Source organism: Gracilinanus agilis, chromosome 3, assembly GCF_016433145.1.
Source record: "Gracilinanus agilis isolate LMUSP501 chromosome 3, AgileGrace, whole genome shotgun sequence".
Classification (NCBI taxonomy): domain Eukaryota; kingdom Metazoa; phylum Chordata; class Mammalia; order Didelphimorphia; family Didelphidae; genus Gracilinanus; species Gracilinanus agilis.
Genome location: NC_058132.1, coordinates 278,939,823 through 278,944,391, shown reverse-complemented (window position 1 = coordinate 278,944,391; position 4,569 = coordinate 278,939,823).

Sequence of the window (4,569 nt, the reverse complement as noted above, 5' to 3'; positions counted from 1 at the left end):
TTCCTATTTTTTTAGACTAAGCAGATGTTTACTAGTGATGCTTTCATATACGGTGGACTTGAGACAAGGTTTTTACAGAAAAATTTCAATAGCTTCTATGAGAGCAAGGAATGAAAGGTACTGCTCTGGTTAGTCTCTGCAGCATCTTCTCAACTCCCCACAAGTCTAGGAACAGTGTTTGTGTACTTTAGTTTTGCGTGTTAGAGCTTTCACACTTCTTACCTAGAAATTCAGCTTTACTTCTGAAATTCGTAAAAGGGAAGAGAGACTGCTCTTCTCTGAACCTAGACTGCTGAATTTACCTATCTGGAATTACTATGGCATTTCCCAGGTTTGCAATCTACAGAAACTCAATTTAGTTTATTTAAACTGAGTTCTCCTTTGAATAGACACTTAACATGCATGTTGCTTGAGGGTACAGATTATGCCTGTTCTCTTCTCTCCCCCCTCTCTCTTTCCTCTCTGTCTTCTCTGTCTCTCCTCACTCCTCTATCTCCTTCTCCCCTTCTCTCTGGGTCTCTGTCTCTATGTCTCTGTCTCTGCCTCTCCCTTTTCCCCTTTATCCCCACCCTCAGAATTTAGTATAGTCTTAGATGAAAAGGGCAGCTCTCTTAATGTCATTTGCTGCTTGACTTGTATTTTCCCTCTTCTTTTAATTAGAGAAAGGAAATGTTTAGCTCTTCACTTACAAAGGAATTAGTCCATTAGTTACATAATGGTGTCTTGAAAATGTGGCGAAGAATATTAAGGTTGTTAACCAATTCTCTGATTCCTTTTGGAAATCCAACTTGGTTCCTAATAACTTGTGAGTGATATTCCAGAACTCAAAAGACAATTAATTAGAACCTTAAAATAAATCTAATTTGGGGAACAATCTTGTCTGTGTTTTCCTGATCTTCTGCTTGGCTCTTGAAGAAGAAAAATTGGGTTGGGTTAGATAGAGGATAAGTAATTATTGTTGGTGGATTATATTTGCCCTCTTTAATAATAGCCAGTATTTATGTAGTGTCTACTATGTTCCAGGGACTAGTCCTTTATGAATGTTATCTAATTTGATCCTACAACAGCCCTGTGAGGGTGGTACTATTATCATCCCCGTTTTATAGTTGAAGAAACTGGGGCAACCAGAAACTAAATGACTTACCCAAGATCACATAGCTAGGAAATATCTAACATGGGATTTGAACTCAAGTCTTCCTGACTCCAGATCTGGTTCTCTATCTACTATATCACCTGACTGCTTCTCTACTATTGGGGGAAAGAGTACATCACAAAAAATTTGAGGATGAATCATGGTGCCATTATCCTTTGAAGATGTGCCTCTTTATTTGACTAATTAGTGTCTTCCAGTAGCTTCATCTCAAAACCCTCTCTCAGGCAGAGGAAAAGTGGGAAAGAGAAAGGAAAATAATGTAAGTAGAAAAAAAAGTGATGCAAGAAGAAATGAACCAATTGAAAAAGGAGAATCAAAATCCTCTCTACAATGAAGGTCCTTTTGGCCCTCTAGGTTTGGAATTCTAGCTTATTGGGAAAGAGAGGAGTAGAGAATTCTGGAAAGAACATCCAGTAAGAGCTTAATAAATGCTTATTGATGGAGGAGGAGGGAAGTATACTAACATCAGCACAACAATTCATCATTTTAGTAACTTTGCAGAGTCCTCTGCATTTTCTGAAAGACTAAATGATTTCCCATCTTCTTCATACTCTCATTTTATGCTTTATTCTGTTTGTCTCAGCTCTATACCAGTCTAGTGATTTCTATATTTGTAGCAAATCTCTAGTTGCTCTTAGAATGTTCTACAGGCCAATGTTTCAACTCTATGATTGATTCCCCATGGAATAATAACTGACATGATTATTTCTGATTCACAATTTCATCAATTTTAAGGGATTTCCACTAGAGGTCTCATCATATCACAACAATATGATGAATAGCTTTCATCAAATAGCTTCAAAATAAGTCCCCAGATTTTGAGTTAAATTTTGTTTGCATCATATATTTTCTTGTTCTGTAATTACAAAATCATTGGATTTGGGATAACCAAAAGGGCATCTGTCCAAGCCCTCTCTCTCCAAGCAGGATTGCTTTTAAACCTTTAAAGATGATGAAGAGTATCTCATTATTAAACATATCTAAGAATACTTCTAAATATCCTTATTGTTAAATATATCAAATAAAAATATATTAAATATGTGCAAAGAATATTGTATAAACTTCCTCAGAAGTATGTGCAGCACCTAGCATCTCTTATTGTTTGGAAGTTCTTATTCATATCTAACCTGAATATGTCATGTTTGTAGTCATCTCAGTCTTAATTAACATTCTAATTAATAGCCCTCCTGTATTTGAAGCTAGTGATATCGGCCTTCAGGCTAAGAGTTCTTTTAGTGGCAGGAGTAACTTTAGAGTTCCATCTCCACTGGAAATGTTATTCATGTAAAACTAAGAGATATCATTTTAAAATCAAGAAATCCTGCCTCTTGAACCACAAATGTTCCAATAACCTCAATTTCCTCATCTATAATAGGAAAGAGTTAAACTGGCCTCTGCAGTCCTTTCCAACTTCCTATCTATGATGTTGTGATTTTAGGCTCATTAATCTGGGTAAAAGAATACAGTAGCAAAAAGTGCTGCATTATAGAGTGGCATACATTTGGATCGTACGGTAAAAAAAGGCTAATGTTTCTCTTTTTCTAGGCCATATTGATATGTCAAACATTAGGGATTCCCATCTTTTTCCTCCATGGAACAGTTGTTGTAAGTTTCAATGGCATATCTGGGATCCTGTTGAAAAACATTTTCTTCTTGAATAAGCAACCTTGGTGGGTAAATGTCTATTGACAAATTGAGAAGGCTAGTGGGCATGGATAGGAAGTGAATATTTTAAAGAATAAAGTTTACTCTCTATTGATTAGGACCTAGCCACCTGAAACAAAATCAGTGACAGAGGACTCAAAACTTCTCCATTTACATCATTATTTCTCATACTATCAGGGAAGAGGGTAGCTAGGTGGTGCAGTGGTTAGAGTACCAGTATGGAAATCAGGAAGACCCAAGTTTAAATCCAGTCTCAGAAAAACTACCCCAGTATCTTTGCCAAGAAAGTCCCAAATGAAGCCATGAAGAGTCAGACATTACTGAACAACAACAACCACCTGAAATCCTCCAAGGGATACATTTGGTCTTCCTTTCCATTTGTATGGATCACTTAACTACTTGTTAGAATGGTAGATTCTTTAATTGATTGCAGTTATATAACTGGAACTAGAGGCCCATTAAAAGGTTCTGTCTTTCTCTATGCTGAACCTCCCTCTTTGATTCCTTGTTATTCAGTCAGGTCTGACTCTTTGTGACCCTAAGGATTTCTTTCCTTGGTATTCTCTTTGCAAAGATACTGGAATAGTTTGCCATTTTCTTCTCTAGTGGCAAACATAGCTTACATGACTTGCCCAAGGTCACACAGCTGGGAAGTTTCTGTGACTGGATTCGAACTCAAGTCTTCCAGACTTCAAGCTTGGTGCTCTCTCCACCATACCAACTGGCTGACCCTCCCTATATTATTTGGTGAGAAATAATGATGTAAATGGATAAGCATTGAGTCCCCCCTCTCTCTGAGGTTGATATGTGTTCCTAGGAATCTAGACTGTGTTTTTCTTGTCTTTTTTTTAACCCAGTCTTAACAACTATTCTTTTGTTTAGATGAAAGAAGTAGAAGTTTTGACCTTATGAGTTTTAAAAGGTTGGGAGAACAAGCCATGTAGAAGTCCAGGATTGTAGGAGTAGGATCCATGCCAGATTTCATATCCCCTTTGGCATATGGGTCTTTGGGACATACCCCAAGTTTAGCTGAGACAAGGACTCATAATGTATTTATTTCGTGATGCCTCATTTGGATGTTAACTTGGTTAGGTCAATACTATATAGAAACTGTTCTAAATTGGAGTCTACTCTTCTCAGAGACTGAGATGACTTTGGGATGAGTGCATTTTTATGAGAGAAATGTTTGTACTTCTGTTCTTGTTGTATCTTTCAAGTAAGAGCCAATTGATGCTAATCATTAAATGGAACTGTGACATTAGTCACTAGTTGCTAAAAGTGGGGGACCAAACTGGAATGAGGGATTCAGGCAGAAAGGCAGCAAATATTTGTTAAATGCTCTCTATGTTCTAGACACTGTGCTTCAACTAATGGCATTAGAGAAAGATGCATCTATCTCTCAGGGTTATCCATAGAACCCTGAGATGTGATATAGGTGGCACTTGCTAGAACTTGCTACAACTGAATATTTACTATAACAATCTAATAACAGATTTATTTAAAGCATAACTAACAAATAGACTGAAACAAATCAAATAAACAAATAAAAATTCTACAATTGAAAATATTCAGAGTGTTTTCATTTTATTTACCATTCATTCATTTCATCTGGTCAACATTTACAAAATATATAATAGACATCTATCTATATCTATCTATCTGTCTGTCTGTCTATCTATCTATCTATCTATCTATCTATCTATCTATCTATCTATCTATCTATCTATCTATCTATCCATCCATCTCTCTCT